Source organism: Gorilla gorilla, chromosome 12, assembly GCF_029281585.2.
Source record: "Gorilla gorilla gorilla isolate KB3781 chromosome 12, NHGRI_mGorGor1-v2.1_pri, whole genome shotgun sequence".
Lineage (NCBI taxonomy): Eukaryota > Metazoa > Chordata > Mammalia > Primates > Hominidae > Gorilla > Gorilla gorilla.
This window is the reverse complement of record NC_073236.2, coordinates 139,073,279-139,097,447: the sequence shown is the minus strand read 5'-3', so window position 1 is coordinate 139,097,447 and position 24,169 is coordinate 139,073,279. Positions and strand designations below refer to the sequence as shown.

Sequence of the window (24,169 nt, the reverse complement as noted above, 5' to 3'; positions counted from 1 at the left end):
GAGACACACTGAGGCTTTGGGAGCCCAGACACACTTTAACGGGAGTAAAGGACAAAGCCTGGGCTCGAATCTCGGGCTGTGTGCACCCTTGGCTCACTGCGTTTTCAGCACCAGGCTCTAGTTCAGTGGGAAGGAGAAGTCCTCTCCCGTATATTCATGGAAAGCATTCATCGCCACACACACCCTGTAAACATGCCAGCCACGACTCTAAAACACAGAGAAAATATAGGCAAAGACAGGCGTGTCTGCTTTGAAAATCACGTCAATTTGTACCTTCAGCTAATACCTGGCCTCAGCCAACTGACGCCCCGAGTCTTCTCTTTTGTTATAGAAAAGGTTGACTTCAGTTTGTTCACCAGTCACAGAATTGTGAAGCGGTCTCCTGGCGATCCTCACTCAAAGCCAGCATGGCACGGGGAGGGAGGGGTGGCCCCGTGACATGACGGCTCCAAAGCAGATGCCTGGTGGACCCGCGGAGGGAGCGGTGACCGGGCGCCAGGTGCCCACCTGTGGCTGTGGCTCAGCGGCCTGCAGGCTGGGCTTGGCCCTCTGACAGGGATGGGGCCCTCCCCCGGTCCGACCACCTACACACTCGCTGCAGAGCAGTGCCTGGTTTGGGCATCTGGAGACAAACCAGCGTGGCCAGGTGGGCTGGGAACAAACCCAGATGCACGTCCTCCCAGTGGCTTCCTGGGAACACTCAGACCCCAGCTTCCATCCCGGGCGCCGCCCTCATGCCCTGCCAGCCTCTCTGGTATTGATTAGATCAAAAGCAGCACTTTGTGCAGGGTGATGGAACCTTCTAGGACATGAAAATTTCTTTCTAAGCAAAGGTGATTGTGAACATTGCATCATCTGGTTCCTTATTTAACGAAGAGTTTCCTTTCAAGTCTTTGACGAATTTTGTCATTTATCACATTTCTATCAACCCCTGGCTATCCACATCCTCTGCCCATCATTTATGTTCAGCAAAGCACCTATTCTTATTCTGAATTATGACCTCTTCTGTTTACTGACTTACTGTTCTTCTCAACCACAGAACATACACTCAAGACTTCAGCTCTTGCCTGCCCTTCACCATCCACCTCCACACTAATGTGTGGCACATAGAAGCTGCACAGTAAATCTTTGTTGGCTTATTAACTAATTAGTAGTTGTTTGGAAGCTATAACATAATTTCCCAGGGAATTAGTACTGTAACCCTATCCCTACAAGTTCACGAGACAATTAAATTTATAATATAACAAATACAGAATGCTTGTGGTGAATATAATTTTGAGTTATTTTTTTCTTTAATCAAAATGAAAAGCTATATAGGCTTTTGTAGGACAGCGTGCCTCACTCTGGGTCAGAACTGAGCATATTAATTCATAAAAGCCTCTTTTCCAGGGTTCTGGTGGGAGTCCCACTGCCTCTGGAACCGTAGTGGTGAGCAGGTTTTCAAAACTCTGGTTCCTTCTACTAGGGATGCAGGAAGCTCCAGACTTTCCCTCTTCTTTCTCATGGGATCTACTACCCAGAGGTCAATAGTGAGCCTCGGCTGCTGTTGAGACAGACAGGAGGGACAGAGTGCCAAAACAGTAGCAGCATCCACTAAAGGAAAATAAAGGTCCTTGAAAAAGTCAAACTTAGAGGTAACCCAATTATATCCAGAGAGTAAAGAAACAGTGATTCTCATAAGTTAGAAATGGTTACATTAATTATAATAATAAAGAAATGATCTGTGTGAACCACGGGAATAAGAGATGGAAGACGCGGTGGTCTCTATACACCAGCAATGCTCTTCGTACCCTTGGGTACCATGTGGGCATTGCCGAGTTACAGGGTGCCATGCTGCAGGTGCCGCTCCACACCCTGCTTTCCTCCCGGTCGTGCTTCCCATGCCCCGTGCCATGAGCACCTCCTGCTGCAAGGGCAGGGTGTTCCTGTGAAAGAGTCGTATGGGGTGGGAGATGAATGCACTTCAAATTCTCTAGGATCTGTCATTGGGAAAAGGGTCAAAGTGCCAATAGGCAGAAACCACCCAAATATCCATCAGTGAACAAAAGTAAAAATAAGATGTGGCTTAGCCACGCAAAAGAACATCATTCATCCATAATCTAGAAAACACTGTGCCTAATGAGAGAGGCCAGATGCAAAAGACGTCTGAGCCTCTGTATATGTATGGAAGTCTAGGAGAGGAGTGTCTGTCCAGACAGCAGGCAGCTTAGTGGCTGCTGAGAGCTGTGGGCGGGGGAGGAGGGACAACAGGAGAAGGGCAGGGGTCTCCTCTTTTTCTCCTGGAGCTGATGAAATGATCCAGTTGAGGGTGGGGATGGCTGCACATATTTGTGAATATACTCAAAACCATCGAATTGTATAATTTAAACATGCAAATTGTATGGTATTTGAAGTATAGCTCAATAAAGCTGTTTCCCAAAAAGCTGATGGAACAACAAGAAAAAATAGACACATTCACATGGCGAAACATGGTATGGAGAGAACATATAGTTTTAAATCCATATATTAGAAAATCACAAAGGCTGAAAATCAATAAATTTTGTGTGCGTATTTAAGATTTGTTTTACAATGGCATTAACAAAAGCAACAGAATCTATGCAAGACCAGTATGCTCAAAGTCATGAAACGTTTTTTAAAGAAATTAAAGAAATAAGCAATGTTTGGATTCTGGAAGACTCAGCACAGCAAAGGTAAATAACCTCTAGAATCAAGGTCATCTCAGTGACAATTCCTGCAGGTCTTTTCTTTTGTGGACATTGACAAACTGAGTCTAACATAGAGGCAGAGACAAGGCATGGCCTGTAATCCCAGTGCTCTAGGAGGCCAAGGCCAGACATTCTAGACCAGATGCGGCAACATACTGAGATCCCATCCCTATGAAATATAATTTCAGAAACATAAAATACAGGCAGACAAATGATGAGCTGAGGGCAACGCAGACATGCAGGCCCCAGGAACTGCCCCATGGGCAGGTGGTTTCTCCTGCAGCAGTGACCAGCGGTGTGGGCACAGAGACCATCAGGAGGATGGAATGGAAACTGGAGCTAAGAATCAGACCCTCACAGACACAGATACTTAGCTTATGGCTGAGTTTGGGGTAGAGAGCAGAGTGATGTGTTTTTTTTTTTTTTTACTTCAATAGATAATATTGGGTCAAATAAATATGAAAACTAAATAATGAGACTTGATATATACTTTATACTGCACACAAAAATAAATGTAGGGTGAATTTTAAATCTAAATGTGAAAGACATAAGAAGACAAATTGTAAACAATAACAAGATATCTACATTTTTTATTAGGGAATTATTTCTTTAAAGGAATAACAACGATGAAAGAATAAATCGACACATTGGATTGCATTTGTATTAAGAATATTTGCTCCTGCAGAGACACCAATAAAAAGTTAAAAGCAAGTCACACGGTGCAGGGGCGTCCTTGTGACACGTAGCTGGCAGAGAGCTTGTCACTGACACAGAGAATAACTCCCATAAATCAGGATCAAAACCACAAATGGCCTAATTAAACAGATGGGTAAGAGACTGAAATGGGTCCTTTACAGAAGAGGATATCCAGCTGCCCAATATCCATATGAAATGTCTTAGACCTCATTTGCAAACAACTTTCTGAAATTAGGAAAATGCAAAATTAAAGCCGCAACGGATACCACCACACCATGGATGGCGAAACAAAAGGAAGCAATATTGCCATCATCAGGCCACAATAAAGGTACTCATTTATGACCTGGCAATGTCACACCTAACAAGACACAGAGCAGGGCTGCGAGCTGTGTGCAGGAGGACACATGGACGGATATTCACACAATTGAAGATTTGAAAGACACCAACGTGCAGCAGGGGCAGGGTGTGGACACAGCCCTTCGGGGGAGGAGTCCACAGCAGGGACGTCTGCAAACCTTTTCTGTAGGAGCCAGGCAGTGAGTGGTGTAGGCTTTGCAGGCCATGCGGCCTCTATCAGGGGCTCACCCTGGCCACTGCAGGGAGCAGCAGTCTTCGCCAACAAGTAAAGGAAAGACCATGGCTGTGTCCCAATAAGACTTTGTAGACTAAAACAGGCCACAGTGGCTGAATGTGGCCCCCACAGACGGCAGTTTGTTGACTCCTTGTTTAAAGCAATATAAGTTAATGGACTGAAGCGATATGTGTGCAGTAAAGTGGATAAATATCACAAATGAAATGTCGCATAAAAACAGGTAGACACAAGAGTGCAGATCACAGAATTCCATTTTCATAAATTTCAAACAAGATAAAACCATAGTATTCAAAGGTGAAGGTCTAGGTTGTAGAAAGGACAAAGAAAGAAAAGTGAGGAAAGGATAACTACGAATGATCAGTCTGGTTGTTCCTTTTTCAGAAAAAGGAGGAGGTAGTGACTGTGAGAGGTGTGAGGGAGTACCGTAGATTACTTTCAGTCTTCTGCTTTTTGACCAAAGTGTTTGATTGATCATAAGCTTCCAAACTGTGCATTTTGTTCTTTTTTATATGTGTGTTATAATTTGTAATACAAATAAAATGTTCTCATATTTATCTATGTAAAATAATGAATTTGTGGTGGGTAACCCTCCAAAGTATATAGCATTCCCATTTCACAAGACAGACAGCTGTGGCCCGAGAAGATAGACTCGGTTCTCAGAGATATGAAGTAGAAAAGTGGCACTGGGATGACAATATGTGTTTTTAGCAGAGGGAGGTGAGGACTGAAGCTTGCTTTTATAAAACTCTCTTTTAAAACCTGGAGTTAAAGGGAGTGCAGAGGCAAAATTTAAAAGATGCCCCACACCCCAGCCCCAGCAGTGTCAATCCTGGGCTATCCGGTCAACACTAATCTCAACACCCCCCTGAAGGAGATTTGCAGACAGAATTAAAGTCCCAAGTCAGGTGATTGTAAATAAGGTAAATAACTATTCCTGGAATTTCATGTTGAAATTTTTTTGTATCTGTGATTTTGTATCCCCTCAAAAACATGAGAGTAAAAGAATATAAAAGATAGTAATCCTGGTGATGAGTGCATGAGTGTCTTTATTGAATGCTTACAATATTTTATAATTAATAAAAATTCATAAGTAAGAATACAAATAAATAATATGAAAATGAGACAAGGAATCAGGAAAATATACTATGTATTTGTATAAGATTTAATAGTTTTTCACCAAAAGTAAAAGTTGGTAAGAATTAACAGTGTAACATATATTTTAGACTACTGGAAAAACAGTTTTACATGCCAGGCATATAAGGAAAGTAAAATGTGCTTTTGGTAAAAGATTATAATAAGTCATGGGAATAGTATTTTCTTGCCCAGTTTAGAGGGTTAAATGATTGTTTTAAGTTAGATAGAATAAAGCTAAAAGTTTGAGCAAGTTGTGGAAGGTTTGTGAAAAAGTAGTCTTATAAAAGAAATTCTGTGTGTGATCACATTGCTAAAGTTAAAGGGGTATTATTCAGTTTTTCTGTAAATTGAACATTGGAATGAAAGCATAACACAGTTTTCTTAGAACATCGCTCTGCTTTTTAACAGAAAATTGTAAAGGGTTATAAAAGGTTTATGAAAATCTTTCATTATGGTCAAACTGATTAATATTAAATAGATTTGTCCATAAGGTTTTAAGAATTGGATTTAACATCAATAGTACACTAATGCAAAGGTAAAATTTGGCTTTTTTTTGAACTGTATTTGTATAAATGTGTTGTTGGTATGTGTTCCAAAATCATGTGAAACTTCCATAATTCTAATATGACTTAGTATACATTATTAGTAATAACTATAATTATTTTAAATAATTGTGTGCCACAGAAGTGACAAATTTACTTGTCAATTGTGTCTTTGACTATGGCTGCCCTAAGGTTTTTGTTATCCACAGACAATTGTCTCATTCTAATTATCTTTTTTTTTTTTGAGACGGAGTCTCGCTCTTTCGCCCAGGCCAGAGTGCAGTGGCGCTATCTTGGCTCACTGCAAGCTCCACCTCCTGGGTTCACACCATTCTCCTGCCTCAGCCTCCCGAACAGCTGGGACTATAGGCATCCACCACCACACCTGGCTAATTTTTTGTATTTTGCTTTTTAGTAGAGATAGGATTTCACCATATTAGCCAGGATGGTGTCGATCTCCTGACCTCGTGATCCACCTACCTCGGCCTCCCAAAGTGCTGGGATTACAGGCGTGACTAATTATCTTTAAAAGATGGTTTCATAATCAGCTGTAGAACTCTAACAGGTGTTCTTAAATGCAGGTTTCTGATAACTCAGAGATTGTGACATTAAAATAGAGAGAAAAGAACTTCCAAGACTCTCTAGGAAAAGTAATGTGTTCATAAATATTGAGCAAAACATGAATTAATGGTATAAACTGAGCTAATAAAAGGCTGAAGTAATCTTTTTTTTTTTTTTTTTTTTTTTTTTTTTTTACTTTTGGCCTAAAACATTGCAGATCCTTTGTTTTGTTTTCAGAATAAAAAATATTTTTCTTCCAAGCTATTTATAGCTTTTAACAGTAAAGTGTACTCCTATAAACAAAATTTGAATACTATTTCTATCTACCAGATTTCTCCAAAATTTGGAAACTATTTGTGAATATTCTTAACTTATGGCAGTATAGTTATTTGTATAAGTGCAATAAGAATCTGTTTTCTTTTGTAGCAGGGCACAATTGCAGACACTGGTTATTTTACCAAGGCTTTGACTGGAATGGCATGCTTTCAGATACAAACAGACTCTTTTAAGGAATCAAAGTTCACTTATAGAGCCAATAAAGGCCTGTTGGGAAAACTGGCCTAATACTTTGTCTACCCAGTCCCTATGCAGGGTTCCTGACCTGTAGTAAGTAAAGAACGTCACTTTCTAAGAGGCCCAGGAACCCAAGTTATCTTGGGACCTGAAGAGAAGAAGAATTTATGCAGCTAATACAGGTATTTGATGGCACAAGTCCATGGCAGGGCTCAAGGCTTTAAAAAGTCTTATCTGAGATTCCTTATGGAACAAAGTTCTATCAAAGCCAATTTTAAAAAGAGGCTATGATTATTCTTGCTATGTTTTATGCAAATAATCAGGCCAAGTATAATATGACTAAAGCTTATTTTGCAAATGAATCAGTCCTATCATGATTTGATTTTAATAAAAATTAGGACTACAGAGATAAAAATTATGTTTCAAGAACTGTAGTACACCTGTTATTAGATTCCAGTCTCATCAGTTGTTCATAAGGTTTTTTTTTTTTATGCAATTCAGACTGATCCTGCTCACTCCTATCAACCAACCATGATGTCTGGCTGCAGCTCAGAAGAAATAAGAGGGATGGGTAATGCAAAAATCTGGATCAATATTCTAATTTTGGGCATATATTGGAATTAAGGGCTAACAAGAGGAGATCCACTCTTTAGCAGCCAGTCCTTCAAATCATTAACGACTAACACTAACACACCACAGGGAGGACTAATGTCAACTAATGTTCACAGCAGCTCAGAGAGGAATTTCCTTAGCCTCAAATAAAAAATATTGCTTCCTGGTAAATCAATCAGGAAAAGTACAAGACAACATCAGACAACTTGTAAATGGAGCCTCTTGTTTATGGGAACAAGCCTCTCAGGGCTGGCTTGTTCTCCAGAAGGAACCTGGGGAAGGAACCTAGAAATGGCTCTCCTGGGTTTTTCCCTTTGAAGACCACTTGTTAGTCTCCTACTGTTGCTCCTTCATGGTCCATGTCTTCTAAATCTAATAACCTGATTTGTCTCCTCCTGCCTTCAGGCCATCAAGTTCCAGATGACCCTCAGCGAAATACCATCCTCTCAAGATTCAAGGGCCATCCTTCTACAGAGGACCCTTAGACTGCCCATCAGTGTAAAGCAACAGAGTTGAAATCTTGCCCCATCTCCCTTGGACCTGGCTAGACACTGCTTTCACCAACCTAAAGAGTCATCTGCCTTCCCTGACAGCAGCAAGAGGCCAAGACCCACAGAACCACCACCACTGCCCATGTGTCAACAGGAAGCAGTTACAGAAGACTGACCTTAATCCATTTTCCCCCAAAATTGGGGTCTTGGACTCTTGAGGGGGAAATGCTATAGCAGGAAGTCAGGCAGACGTGAGAGCCCCCCTGGCCAGGAATGTCAGGCAACTATCAGGTGATGGCCAGGAGGTGGTTAACAGTCTCTCCAAAATAACTGGTCACAGCTGGCACCAGGGAACAGCAGTTTCCCAATGGACAGAAAACACCTGAAACTGGATCAGCAGCTTCCCCATAAGATCTCAGGAGCTGGGTGAGCAGGCTCAAGCACGCACACTAAAAGGCAAAATGGTGGAGTTTAACTGGTATATGACCTTCCAGGAATATTCAGCTACTATGGGAAGAACGCCTCAAGCAAACAGACGTACAACTTCAGTAAACCTACTGTGCACATGGCCCCTCCCAAGGGCTGGCAGGCCACTGTGCATGCGGACAGCCCACCACATGGGAAGAATCAGGGGAAAGGGAGACAACTGAAAGCATGCCAATGGATACAACTCCAAGTCAAAGGTCAAACCACACACTTGACTTGCTCAAGCCACCCACTTGCCTTCTTCCAAGTGGACTTTCCTTTCTTTTGTTCCCACTCTAGGCTTTTTAATACGCTTTCTCTCCTCCATTAAAACTTGCCTCAGTCTCTTCTTCTGCCTGTGCCCCTCAATGAAAGTCTTTCTTCCGAGGAGACAAGAACTGAGGTTGCTGCAGACTCATACAGATTCACCATGGCTAACCCTCATAAGTCAGGTGCCAGCTCAGGACAGCAATGTTTATCTTTCTTCCTGCTGACTCTGTGTTGTTGAGGAAAACATCATATTTTTTGTCTCCAAGATTCGGGCTTAGAAATGCTTCTTCATAAGGATTCATTTTGATGCTTTTGCTTTCCCCTTGAAATCTACCTGAAAGGATCATCCAGAATTGAACCTTCAGGACCTAAGCCTCCGGGCAAGATTCAATCTTTCCTCCCTTTTCCAGCTCTGCAAAGTGTAAATGTGGTGGGGTTTCACCCCAATTCCTGTTGTAAACCAAAAAGTATCTGAGATGGGTCTCAATCAATTTAGAAGTTTGTTTTGCCAATGTTAACCACATGCTCAGGAGAAAAATAACAACACGGAATCACAAAAACAGTCCATGGTGTGTGCCTTTCTCCAAAGATGATGCTAAGGGCTTCTATAGTTGAAGGGGAAATGGGAGCTGGAGGGGAAAGAGGAAGGGTGTGGTTATCCACATGCGGCAAGAGGAAAGGACACGCAGAACAGTCAACTGCGCAACCACCTCCTGCCCAGCAACTCTGCACTTTCCATAAGACAAAGTGGACATAGAGCAGCTGCTTGTGGAGATGCATCACCTTCTATCTGTCGTTCTCTGCTTAGGAACAAAAGGAAAGGCAGCTGCTTGCACAACTCGTCTTCCAGCTTCATTCCTCCTCTTTGCAGAGTAAATGGGGTCCCGAGCTCTTAGTTTCCTTTCATGGTGCCGCAGCCAGAGTGAACGCAATAATCAAATGCATTTTCCTTCTATGTAGAGAAAAGGAAAATATACTTTCCCACCAATTTTTGTGTCTATTTTTATTTGCACTGTTTGAAATTGGTAAACTCTGATTACTTCCTTTGAGGTCACTTTACCCACACAATGCCTCCAACGCTGACGTGGACTCCGTTCTCCACCAGCTGCAGTCAGGCCCCTCCTCACCTCCTCCTGCCATGGCCCAGTTCTTGGCTGCTGAGCCCAGGTTAGCAAGACTACCCGAGTCGAACCCATGTCCGCGACCCCTCAGCATTCCTGGCCCTTCGTCCCTGGAGGTCCTTGCTGTGTTCGGCTGAGCCCAGGCCCGCACTTTGGCCTTGCAGCCCTGAGGCAGCAACTGGAATAAACTCTGTCTTGCTATTTTTAACAAGCCTCTGCTACAAATCACAACAGGCCTCTTTAGGGTCTGGCATTTGAAAAGAGTAATTCCTTTTCTATTAAAAAAAATTCCTTAAAGGTTTTATATAACTGAGAAAAAACCTTGCAAAGCATCACTCAACAGCAACAAGAAAACACAACAACTTAAAGATTAGGATAGAGTAAACAGGGTTTCATCCCAATGAAAGTGCCAGGGCTGAGCACCTGCTGAGAAGGTAGTTAATAATGCTGAAGGATCCCCCTTTGCCCTGTCCCCTGAAGGCACTCACATCTGTAAAGCCCCCTTTCCTTTCCCTGCTGTGCTGATTCTTTCAGGGCCCTTTCCATTATCCTGAGCTGCCCTACCTGAATCCCTGTCATCCGGCCCACAGCAACCCCTCAAGCCCTATCTCAGTCTCCACACGTGACCTCCCCCACATGCTGGCCTGCACCCTTCTAGGGTGGATGGTTCTCTTACTTGGTTGTGGACACACAGGGCGGTCCCTGCTCCTGCCAATGGAGTTCATTTCCTCAGCACAGCATGGGGTGTCCACTTTCCCACTCTGACCATACCCCTCATCTCTTTCTGGTGAGGACCTGGGAGCTGCAACCTCCACCCTCACCCTCTGTTCTCCATTGTCCCAACAGCCCTCTCCTGCCCATCCCAATCTTCAAGACCCCTGCTTAGGCCTTCCCATGCCGTTCGCTGCGCAGCAGGCTTCTCCCTCGTGTGGGACTCCCGCACATGTCCTGCCCGTCCCACCTCACACTGAGTTACTGATCCTCTGGTGGGCGCCCCCCTGGCACCTGCCTGTGAGATTGGAGGCTCACCTGGCTTCCATACCACCCCCCAGGATGAAACCCAGGGCTTCGCGTGTGGTCGCGTTCAACATCTTTTCCAAATACCTGCATGAATTCCGTGACATTTTTATGCCTAGCACTGCAGGTGTCTGAGCCCTCATAAAGTCCTTTCACTTGACCTTAATTACACAAATGGATATGATTCTACAGGGGAATAAAAATAAATTGGCATATCACAGACGGGATGTTTACTTTTAGTGGAAACTTAGCAAAACCCTTTTGTAGAATGACTTTCCCATTCACAGGCAAGAGTATTTTTAGATCAGCAGCCAACACTGAACAGGAGCCAAGAGGAACTTCCCGCGACCCACGTTCTTTCACTGACCACCACCCTCTCTAGCACCTTCCAGAGAACGAGCTTGTTCTGACCCTCATCACCGGAATCTCTGTGACCCAATGAACATGGAAATTCATTAAAAATAAATTTAAAATATCTGTAACAACCTACTTTATGATCCATTAGAAAATGTATTACATATCTTTGACTTGTCATAGAGAGATCACTGCTCTGTTTTAAAATTCTTCATACAGTGACTTTTTAAAATAAAGTCTTATGAAACATGCTTGAAATAGATGCCAAAAATTCTTACAAACATTACTATATGCTTTTTTTTTTTTTGAGATGGAGACCCACTGTGTCACTCAGGCTGGAGTGCAGTGGCGCAATCTCGGCTCACTACAATCTCCGTCTCCCATAATTCCTCCACCTCAGCCCTCCGAGTAGCTGGAATTACAGGCATGCATCACCATGCCCAGCTATTTTTTCTATTTTTGGTAGAGACAGGGTCCCAAGCTTTTATTTTCAGCCATGGCTTTTATTATAGTCAATGGGGTGTCTTCATGTTGGCCAGGATGGTCTTGAACTCCTGACCTCAAGTGATCTGTTCACCTTGGCCTCCCAAAGTGCTGGGATTACAGTTGTGAGCCACTGAGCCAGACAACATTCCTTATATGCTTTATTGGACCTTTTTTCTTAGTTTTTTTCTTTAATGTGTCACCTCATTAATTGTGTTTGGACTCATTTCAAAATACTGTTTTCCTGTCTTTAGAGGAAGAGATTGGCTATTGCTTTCTCATTATAGTTCTTGTGTTTGTCTTCTACAGTCACTTTTTAAATGTAAAACAACAGATATGGTTAGGCTTTGTGTCCCCACCCAAATCTCAATCTTGAATTGTAACCCCCATAATGGGAGGTTTCCCCCACAGTTCTCATGCTAGTGAGTGAATGCTCAGGAGATCTCATGGTTTTGTAAGGGGCTCTTCCCCCTTCGCTCAGCACTTCTTCCTGCTGCCCTGAGAAGAAGGTGCCTGCTTCCCCTTCATTTTCCCCCACGACTAAGTTTCCTGAGGCCTCCCAAGTCATGCTGAACTGTGAGTCAACTAAACTTCTTTCCTTTATAAATTATCCAGTCTCAGGCAGTTCTTTATAGTAGTATGAAAATGGACTAATACATCAATTTATGATTTAATTTTGGTACATAAGGAAGAAAGGCAAACCCAGAAGACAACTCGCTTGAGACCAGGACTCACCATGACTATGGTTTTGCATTAAGTCGTTCATAGCATCTCACTCCTGCTTCTTTTTCGTGGTAGAGGGGAGATCCGCTGACCATGTCTAGTCTGGATTCCAAATTCTCATGTTTTTGTCTCTGTGCTTTTCATACACAGAGCCAAAAACTCTTGTCTACTTCTTTCAAGTCTACTGAATGCAACACTGCCATGACTACCAATCTGCAAGTACAGAACACTTTTACACGTTTGTGGTTAAACCAATAACCTTGACATTCTTATGGGGAAGTCCTGTGGTTCAAAGAGTGATGGGGAACAGAACCGTGAAGGCCCTGAAGGAAGAATGACGGGGCAGGTCTCACCACTTTGATTTGCCGTCTGGCATCTAAGTCCTCTCTGAGCTGTTTCTCATTTCACAGATTCTTCACCCAGCTTACAACCCACAGCTTCTCTCAAACTTCCAAGTAGGTTTAGCTCTCAAAGGTTTCCTTGTTGCCCTTATCTCACGTATTAAATTGTAAGATATTTTGTTCATAAGCATTTTTCATCCTCACTGGCTTTTCCTTCTTTTCTTTGTTTGTTTTGTTTTGCTTTGTTTTTGACCGAGTATCACTCTGTCACCCAGGCTGGAGTACAGTGGTGCAATCTTGGCTCACTGCAACCTCTGTCTCTCAGGTTCAAGTGATTCTCCTGCCTCAGCCTCCCAAAGTAACTGGGATTACAGGTGCCCGCAACCACATCCAGCTCATTTTTTTTTAAATTTATTTTTAGTTGAGACAGGGTTTCACCATGTTGGCCAGGCTGGTCTTGAACTCCTGACCTCAGGTGATCCACCTGCCTTGGCCTCCCAAAGTGCTGGGATTACAGGCGTGAACCACCGTGCCTGCCCGGCCTCTTTCCTTTTAAAACATCTTGGTGGTTACTAGATGGAATGACTCTCATTTTATGTCCAAAAATATTTAAGCATGTTGTATGTGAGGAATTGAAAGCTGTCCTAATCAGCTATTTGAAAAACACGTGAGTTGTCACCCCGAGGACAGACGCATTTTATTCCAAAGAAAACATGGCCTCAGGGGGACGCAGAGCCTCCTCCAGGATGCCACCATCAGGAAACTCTAGGAAGGAAAGAGGATGCCACGGGAGGGGAGATTTCAAGAGAGAGGGGTGGGTAGAACAGGGAGAAGGGAGAAGGGTGGTCAGTGAAGACCAGAGCTGATGTGGGACAGGGTGGAACACCAACAGGGTGGGAGCCCCAGCCCTACGACAACTGATTCAGGAGCTGCCTCGGCGGTGCTTCTCCCATCCTGGAGCCCCCCACCCTTGCCTTCAGCCCCATTTCCTCATGTTTTCTCTTGCCATAACAACTTCTTCCTTCAGAGAACTCCCAGAATAACATTTACGCTGGGGCTGACTCCTCTCTTGGGGACCTGCACTTTAACTGTGTCTGTGTCTCGTGAGGAAGCCCTCACGGCCTTTGTGTCCTTATAGGAGCTGCGGACCAAACGTGAGCAGTTGGGACATGCTGGCCGGCAGGTGATGACATCCTCCCTCACAACCACAGCCAGGGAGGCTGTGCATCCCACCCACAGCCTTCCTGGCAAAGCAGCCCTTACAGAAGTACAGATCCAATCTGCTGCAGCTCTACCTGTAATATTCCAAAAAGAGTTTGATTTGCCTGTGGTCTTGAGGAATCTCAAAGTTTCCATATGAGTTCTGAACAGGCTTGATAAATACACGTTCCGAAGATAGCCAGGCTGCCTGTTTCTACAGTTTTTGCAGTTCCCATTCATGATCTAAACTCATTGTGGTCAAACCAGAGCAAATCTGTGTTACCTGTTTATTGCTGCATGCATTCTTTCATCCACTTATTCTGGGTGAGCCTGGGAGTGTTTAGGAGACACTCAAGGGTCTCGGCTACAGGTCTCCCCTGGCCTCACTGCTTTTCCCCAGACCACACACAGCAAGTCCCTTCAGCCCTGCAGTAGCTTCTTGAACGTACGAAACATTTAGGACTGCAAAAGAACTGCTTAGAAATATAGAAGTCAGGAAGTTAAGCGAACCTTCCTTCATTCGCCAGAATCTCTGACATCATTTCTAATTCTGTTCTCATCATTTCTAATTCTGTTCTCTTGCCCCCGCAATAATAAACAAAATAACTACTGGAGTCATCTGAGAATGACAAATTCTAATACACAACACGTGTGGGATGTGTTACCTGAGACAACACAGTGAGTGTCTGTGCAGGAACAGCCAGAATCATCCAGAAATTCTCTCATTAAGGAGTGTGTTAGGTCAATTTCCTTAAAAGGAAATGTACAACTTTAATGCAATAAAAATTAATACCTGTGAATCATTCCATAGTAAAATATTTTTGGTTCATCCATTAAGTGTGATGTTACAGCCAAGTTCTTTTCGTTGATATAAAACAATTATGTTATTATACGGAAGCATCCATCCAGAAGGGATGGAATTCTCCTTAGACAGAAGCTTTCCAAGTATGGTTATGGGCAGAGGGAGGAAGGGAGATTTGGAACCCAAATTTGGAGGCTATTTTGGTTCAGTAATTCAATCTCAGTGCATTCTTTTTAGAAACCGCAACGCCAAGTGCCTATGAACAGCCGGGGTACAAACGGGAACACCAGTCCCCATGCCCATTGCTTCTTTTCCAGGAAAATAACAAATAAAACATCTAGAAAACAATCTTTCTATTGGTGGATAAAAGGGTTAGGTCACATCAGCAATAAAGCAGTACCCTGTGACTTCAAGGAGCATCTCCAGCCTGTACTATCTGCACTTGGAAAAATGCATTGCATGAGTCGCTGAAGTGAGTTATAAGGTAACACTTGTCTGCAAGATTTCTAATGTTCTATAAATTCTGTCATCCGGAGAGCCCAGCTGTTCCTTCCCAAAGGCCAACTAGAATATGTAGCCTTGTGTAGAAGCAGGTTGAGGGGAGAAAAGGATGAGGGTCCCCTTTTCTTTCCACAGCGACACCCTGTTCACCAATCTGTGATGTGACAGCAGCCTCAGGCTCCCCCACAGAGCTACATGGCCACAATTTCAACTTCTGCTACCCTAGAAAAGAAGGAGAGTGCTCATTTCACACAAGGTTAGAACTGAGGGGTGATGTTTATATTCACAGGTGAGGCACGAGGGATGTTATAAATACACGCCTGTGTGTTCTGGGCTGTACCTGCCACCTAAAACGACAGCTACATTATAAAATACACACAAAAACAGAGCTTTTATATTATGAAATAGAACTGAAATAAACAATAGGTTTAAGATACTTTATTTTATATTTGTGACTGTTGTAGAAGGCTTTTTTGTTCTTACTGAAATGTTGGTAGAGATGATGCTTTTGATGAGAGAAAAATGAGTGAATATGATGAATTATTTGATAGCTATTGGCTCAAAACTTGTGGTATGAGAGAACGAGTCAGTACTAATTCTATGTTCAGGTTTTTGCTATTGGCTTTGTGGCAGTTGTGTTAAAGCATATATATAGTTTTAAATTGTGTAAAGCCACATGGAAGCTGTGTGTGATGTACTTTCAAAACAAAGATATTTATTTTTCAATATCAACTACCAATTCTGGTTTTTGTTGAAATTTGATATTGTTCCTATCTTTCCTTGTATCAGTCCATTTTTATGCAAACAAACCACATTTCAAAATATGTTATATTTTTATATTTTGAATGAATTCAAAATCTATCCAACAATTCTTTTTGAAAGATTCTAACTGGGTGAGAAAATTTGGTTTCCATGTTTTATGATGCAGATACAGAAGTTTTATTAAGGCCATACATGACTGTTTCTAGCAATAAAGTTATTGGAACCTTAGAAATATTCATTTTTAATAAGCTCTCTCCAAAGTGTAAACTTACTTAGAACACATTCATTCTTTTCTCCATTTTTAGAATGTCACTTTTATTCTGAGGAGCAAATTGTTTATTTAAAAATACTTGACAGCTTATATACTAAATTTTTTCAACAACAAAAGTCTCGGTCATCTTTAGTTGCAATAATTTAATTATTTTGCCACAAGATGACTGTGAATCAATGTGAGATAGAGAAGATTCTCATGATAGATGCTTTATTATTGTAAAAGACTACAGGATGCTGTCATTATTTAGAAGTCTTTTTAGAAACATAAAACATATTACTTCTATAATGCTATCACCTTCCATAACATTTTTATCTGTTTCTTACATGTTTTTGCTACAATAGCTTGCCTATGAAAGATGCTGTATTTCAAATCCATATGTGGTATATATATGTATACATATATATGTATATGTATATGTATGTATATGTATATATATATGTATATGAATATATATATATTCCAATCAAAACAGCCCGTTAGACCAAGGTCATTCTTACACAGTTCCCATAATGCATCATCCTTACTAAAAAAGTCATTTTCTATTGAGGATAGTTTTTTTTTTTTTTCCCCCAGCTAAGGTATTACCTCTTTGCTTCATAGGTTAATAAAAAATAGTCTGTACACAATAAAAAATGATAAAGGGGGTATCACCACTGACCCCACAGAAATACAAACTACCATCAGAGAATACTATAAACAGCTCTATGCAAATAAACTAGAAAATCTAGAAGAAACGAATAAATTATTGGACGCATACACCCTCCCAAGAGTAAACCAGGAAGAAGTCAAATCCTTGAATAGACCAATAACAAGTTCTGAAATTGAGGCAGTAATTAATAGCCTACCAGCCAAAAAAAGCCTAGGGCCAGATGAATTCACAACCGAGCTCTATGAGAGGTACAAACAGGAGCTGGTACCGTCCTTCTGAAACTATTCCAAACAATTGAAAAGGAGGAAGTCCTCCCTAACTCATTTTATGAAGCCAGCATCAACGTGATACCAAAACCGGCAAGAGACACAGCAAAAAAAGAAAACTTCAGGCCAATATCTCTGATGAACATCGATGTGAAAATCCTCAAAAGAATACTGGCAAACTGAATCCAGCAGCACATCAAAAATCTTATCCACCACGATCAAGTTGGCTTCATCCCTGGATGCAAGGCTGTTCAACATATGTAAATCAATAAATGTAATCCATCACATAAATAGAAACAGAAACAAAAACCACATGATTATCTCAATAGATGCAGAAAATACCTTTAACAAGATTCAACATCCCTTCATGGCAAAAACTCTCAATAAACTAGATATTAACTGATAGAATATATCTCAAAATAATGAGTTATTTATGAAAAACCCACAGCCAACATCTTATCGAATGGGCAAAAGCTGGAAGCATTCCCTTTGAAAACGAGTACAAGACAGTGATACCCTTTCTCACCACTCCTATTTAACATAGTATTGGAAGTTCTGGCCAGGGCAATCAGGCAAGGAAAGAAATAAAGTGTATCTGAATATGAAGAGAGGAAGTCAAATTGCCTCTGTTTGCTGATGACATGAGTCTATAATTAGCAAACCCCATCATCTTAGCCCTTAAGCTGATAAGCAACGTCAACAGTCTCAGGATACAAAATCAAGGTGCAAAAAATCACAAGCATTCCCTTACACCAACAACAGACAAGCAGAGAGCCAAGTCATAAATGGACTCCCATTCACAATTTCTACAAAGAGAATAAAATACCTAAGAATACAGCTAACAAGGGATGTGAAGGACCTCTTCAAGGAGAACTACAAACCACAGCTCAAAGAAATGAGAGAGGACACAAACAGATGGAAAAACATTCCATCCTCCTGGATGGGAAGAATCAATATCATGAAAATGGCCATACTGCCCAAAGTAATTTATAGATTCAATGCTATCCTCATCAAACTACCATTGACATTCTTCACAGAATTAGAAAAGACTACTTTAAATTTCATATGGAACCAAAGAGACCATATAGCCAAGACAATTCTAAGCAAAAAGAACAAAGCTGAAGGAATCATGCTACCTAACTCCAAAATATACTACAAGGCTACAGTAACCAAAATAGCATGGTACTTGTACCAAAACAGACATATAGACCAATGGAACAGAACAGAGACCTCAGAAATAACACCACATGTCTACAACCATCTGATCTTTGACAAACCTGACAAAAACAGCAATGGGGAAATGATCTTCTATTCAATAAATGGTGCTGGGAAAACTGGCCAGCCATATGCAGAAAACTGAGACTGGACCCCTTCCTTACACCATATACAAAAATTAAGATGAATTAAAAACTTAAATGTAAAACTCAAAACCATAAAAACCCTAGAAAAACACCTACGCGATACCATTCAGGACACAGGCATGGGCAAAGACTTCATGATAAAAATGCCAAAAGCCATTGCAACAAAAGCCAAAATTGACAAATGGGATCTAATTAAGCTAAAGAGCTTCTGCATAGCAAAAGAAACTATCATCAGAGTGAACAGACAACCTACAGAATGGGAGACAAGTTTTGCAATCTACACATTTGACAAAGGTCTAATATCCAGAATCTGCAAGGAACTTAAACATACAACAACAAAAAAACACAACCCCATCAAAAAGTGGGCAAATGATATTAACAGACACTTCTCAAAAGAAGACATTTATGTGGCCAAAAACATCTGAGAAAAATGCTCAACATCACTGATCATAAGAGAAATGCAAATTAAAACCACAAAGAGATACGATCTCATGCCAGTCAGAATGGAGATTATTAAAAAGTCAAGAAACAATAGATGCTGGTAAGGCTGTGGAGAGATGGGAACACTTTTACACTGTTGGTGGGAATGTAAATTAGTTAAACCACTGTAGAAGACAGTATGGTGATTCCTCAAGGATCTAGAACCAGAAATATCATTTAACCCAGAGATCCCATTACTGAGTATATACCCAAAGGATAATAAATCATTCCACTATAAAGACACATGCACACATATGTTTATTGCAGCACTATTCACAATAGCAAAGACATGGAACCAACCCAAATGCCCATTAGTGATAAACTGTATAAAGAAAATGTGGTACATATACACCATGGAATACTATGCAGCCATAAAAAGAAAGGAGATCACGTTCTTTGCAGGGACATGGATGAAGCTGGAAACCATCATCCTCAGCAAACTAACACAGGAAAAGAAAACCAAACACTCATGTTCTCACTCATAAGTGGGAGTTGAACAATGAGAACACATGGACACAGGGAGGGTCCTGTTGGAGGGTAGGAGGTGAGGAGAGGGAACTTAGAGGATGAGTCAATAGGTGCAGCAGACCACCATGGCACATGTATACCTATGTAACAAACCTGCACATTCTGCACATGTATCCTGGAACTTAAAGTAAAAAAAAAAAAAAAAGGGTCTGTAAATGTGTTTATCAAATGTGAATAAACTTAATTTGTTTCCTGTTTAACAAGCTAAAATAAATACAGATAAAGGTGCAATGTATCAATCCAACATTCCGAAGATCATCTTGCATGCCACATGGAGTGCACACACCCCCAGTGTGGTCATCGTGACATGATTCACGAACCTGCTCCTTCATATCTGAGAATACCTGCCTGCCTGTTTCCCTAACTCTCCTCTATCCCACAGGATTGTCAGGAAGTGACATAGAAATCCAGGGTTAGTGCAGAGCCTGTGGTGGATGAGAACAGTCCAAGAAGAAGCTGCGGGTCCCTCTCCACTACCTGCAGGAGGGAAGAGCCATGCAGGGTGGTGGCTGGGGACACACCAGGTCTGGTTCCAAATCCCCAAGAGGTTCCCCATGAAGTTGGTGAATGAGGGAGGTCAGAGGAGCAAAGGGCACGTTGGTGTAGGGAGAGTAAGTGTCAGTCTCTCCGCTACTTGCCCTTTGATTTTCCCAAAGAATCTCTGCCTCTGTCTATTAGAATGACGTCATCTCACTGGGAGGACATTAATGAATAGTGGTCAACATGACTATGGCCTCTACCCTGCTAGATTTTTACCATTAAATATCTGCTGAACCAATGCCAAAAAGAAATACATGTTTAATTATTTTTTTTAATTCTACCTTTCACAGTCTGGGGTAATTTTTCCAATACTTCATGATAACTTTCCATTCCAAATCAAAGGATATGAAAATCTCCCTTTTATGAACACCCCAACTATTCTACCCGCAAAACAACTTCAGCAATTACACTAATAATACAGGAATTTACATATATTTTTAATGCTTATGAAACTGTCTTCTTAAATTCAAAATAAATTATTAAAACTAATATAGAAGAAAATTAATGTATATGTTTTATGCAGCAGCAGGGCATAGAAAGGGAAGTAACTCAACATCATATTTTTCAATGCCATAATCCCTACAATTAAATGCAAAATATCTTTATTGAACTACATTAAATAGCTTTCATTTCAGACAAAAATATGGAACATGGCAAGCCACACTCAACATACCGTGAACAATTTCATGAGTTGTTAATATGAAAAAGGATAATGATATTCATAGTGATTGCAATTGTGTTAGTTCTTAAGAACTAAAACATCTTTGATTTCACTCTTCCTAAGTGGCTTGGTGCTAACTGACCACACACACATAAAATGAAATCAATGAAAGCCATAGTTTTAATTTTAAAAAGTATTTTAAGGCTAAAATGAAATTTGTATGTTAAAAATTTGTGTATTTTTGTCATTTATATATGAAACTAATTTTGGACTATTTTCTGCTTATAGTTTTTATTTAAAACATTAAATAAAATTAATTAAAATAAGAGTAAGTTAATTGTAAGCGTTAAATAAAATTACGTAAGAAAGTGGTTTAATTGGTGAAATCTGCTTTAGTCACATGTATTCAATGAACTTTCAAAATAACATTCGCACATAGTGATGAAACGTTGGGAGAGCAAACGTGAGATCTTTGGCTTCTGTCAGATGCTCCTTGTCTCTGAGAAGTTGGCACACATGGGTGCACACAGCCTGTCCTCCCAGTATGTGACATGGCTGGTGCGTCCTGCAGAACCCTGAGCAGGGCCGTGGGCGGGAGCGCGCTGCTCCTGCAAGGGCGCAGTGGACCCCGGATCAGGGAAGCCTGGCAGGGCTTCTTGCCCTTGACCCCACTTTTGGGGTCCAGCTGTGCAGGGTGTACAATCTTTCTGATTAAATGACCATGCCTGCCTTACCAGCACCCACACTATGGCAGAAATGGAAAGGGAGACAGACAGAGAGTGAGGACTGAGCTTGAGCCATTGGCAGGAGGAGAGGGCCACTCAGGAAACACCAGGTGCTTTTCCTCCCACTCCCTCGGCGCTCCCAGCCCTGTTCACACCTCCCTACACAACAGCCTTCACCGCCTGGCCTTGGAGAGGCCCCGGTTCCTGGGGTGGAAACTTTCTCCGTGGCAGTGGCTTCCCGTCCTGCTGCAGTGGCCTTCTCAAATGAAGTCTCCCCTTACCTAAGTCAGGATTTGTTTTTTATTTGACAGCCATAGATCGACATTTCATCATGCCATAATTTATATTTAATGTATTTTTCCCAGTATTTTAGTATTCAAATAATAACATGATTTAAAGATCTTGGTGTATTAATATTTATACTTGTATGGATTTTATGGTAATTTTTAGAAGTAGAATTAGTGAATTTAAAGGTATGAACATTTCAAAGACCTTTGGGACATTTATTTTTTGAAAACAAGTTGCTAAGTTTAAGTCTTCATCAGATGTCTATGATATGCACATGGAAATATTTGAATATTTATATATTTTATGAAGTATTTCCATTATAAAATTTGTTTTGCATTAAACACTGGTGAAAATAATGTTTTCCCTATCCAAGCCTTAAATTCCTTTGCAAATCAGTCCATGAGGCAGGAAACACCCCCGGGCAGTGCCTGTCCTTGAGCGCTTTTCATCCATAGTCCCCAGGGAAGGGCTGCTCCGAAGGAAGCTGCTGGGAAAATGGGCGGCGTCCCCCAGTCCCCCAGGAACTACGATGTGTGCTGTGGGGGTTACTGGTGTCCCCCAGGAACTACCATGAGTGTTGTGGGGGTTACTGCAGAGCCTCTTTTTCAGATTAAGAAACTTCTACAACCTTTCTGGAGTTTTCTACAACCTCACTGGAGTTTTATGAATAATCAAAGGCTATTTTGGACCTATGGAGAAGATTACATGACTATGTTATTAATACTATGTGGATTTGCCCTGATCGGCTTTTCAAAGGTCAAAGGCCCTTTGAAACCTTGGAATTTTGTATTTATGGAATAAACATGCCATCTTGATGTATTACCTGTCCCAGTGGATTTGATTAGCTACTGTGTAGGAAGTTTTCAGATGTGTTCATAGAAGTGATTGATGTGTATTTTCATGCTGTGTACCCATGTCAGGTTCTAGTATAAATCAAGCTATTTGTATTTTTTCAGTATTATTTTGTCAGCTTTGGGAATTTGTGTTTTTCATGGAACGTGTATGTTTTTCTCCAAATTCCTCTCCACGCTTCAACATGGATATCTTCTATTGATCTGTCTTCCGGCTTATTAGTCCTGTCCCTTTCTGTGTTCAACAAGTTATTAAGGCCAACCATTGAGTTCTTCATCTTAGATCTAATCTGCACTTCTAGAATGTCCATTCTATACTATTTTATGGAGTCCAAATCTCTTCTGAAATTCTGTATTTTGTCATCATTTTTGTTCAGTACACAATTGTTCACTTAATAGCAAAGAAATGGTGAAAGTGCCTGTGAACCAGCACATAATAGCCACTAAGTGTAAGAAAAGTATTCTTTCTTCAACTAGTGTCAGGAAGAGTGATAAAATAACTATTTCTTATCAAGAGGAGTTCAGATGAAGGGATCTTAACTGCAGCAGGAGTTAAGGTGCCATCCACACTGTCATGACCAGCCATTCAGCTCCAGCCACCGCACACAAAGGTTCCTGCCAGGAGTGTCCTTGCTCCAAAACCACAATGCACACAGGATTTTCCCTTCATAGGTATAACATTCCTCTCATGAAAAAGGCTTATTTACAAGAGGATTGAGAGTAACATTTCTTCCAGATGAGATTTCAGAAACGATTGTAATTTTCTCAGAGATTCTCTATTGATGAGTTAGGAGTCAATGAGAAAAGTTGTATTGCTTTTGGCAGAAAAAACACAAACACAGATTTTGATGGATGCATGCGTAAAGGTGCAGACGACGTTTATTCAAGGCTGAAGTGAAGCACAGCGCTGTGGGAAGTGGGGCTCCCCGGCCCGAAGACCACAACACTGTGAAAACGACAGCTGATCCCTTTGCTACAGACGCGGAAGCAACTGTCTTCTTATTGCAGCATTGACGTGATCTGAACTGAGTGATTAATGGATTTTTATAGAATTTTTGGCATTCAGTGTTCTTCAATTCTTCTGCATTGAAAAACCCAATGAGTCTCCTTAAAGAGCACAGCTGACAGCATCTTCAGTTTATCTGCAGCACTAAAATCATGTTAATTCTGAACAATAGCCCCAAGATATTCTTGTTAACTTTTAAAATAGTCCTTTGAGCGAAGCCTACTTACTTCTTCTTCATATTTTTCATCACTGCTTGAGCAATCGGATTATGCAAGTTGAAAGAAGGAAGCCAGCAGTGTTGCTGAAGTTCTCTGCTGCTGGAAGGAACTTGCTGAATGTGTTGAGGAGATAATCCATGGGAAATGCATTCCTTTAGGCATCAAGGCTGTTCTTAAATGTGATGACATTATTTACCAACAGGAAATGAAATTCTGACTTGAGGTGGGTGACTATTACGGACTGGCCAGGACTGTCTTTTGGGATGGATTTTTGGGATGAATTTCACACTTAAATAATCCAGTTCCTTCACACAGATGTTACCAGCCGTGCTACCAGTGTGGCCTTGAGTAAAACCAACAGGTGTAATGCTGAAGAAGGAAATAAAAATTGATAACATTTATCTTTTTTGTTAGTGGATTCTTTTTATGTTTTTGAT

The 24,169-nt window shown here is 41.3% G+C and overlaps 1 long non-coding RNA gene across 1 annotated transcript in view; it reads right to left on the bottom strand.

Moving 5' to 3' along the window:
* Positions 1–24,169, bottom strand: part of LOC115932956 (uncharacterized) — a 79,315-nt gene that overhangs the window by 28,128 nt on the left and 27,018 nt on the right. The gene's annotated exons all lie outside the window — the stretch shown is intronic.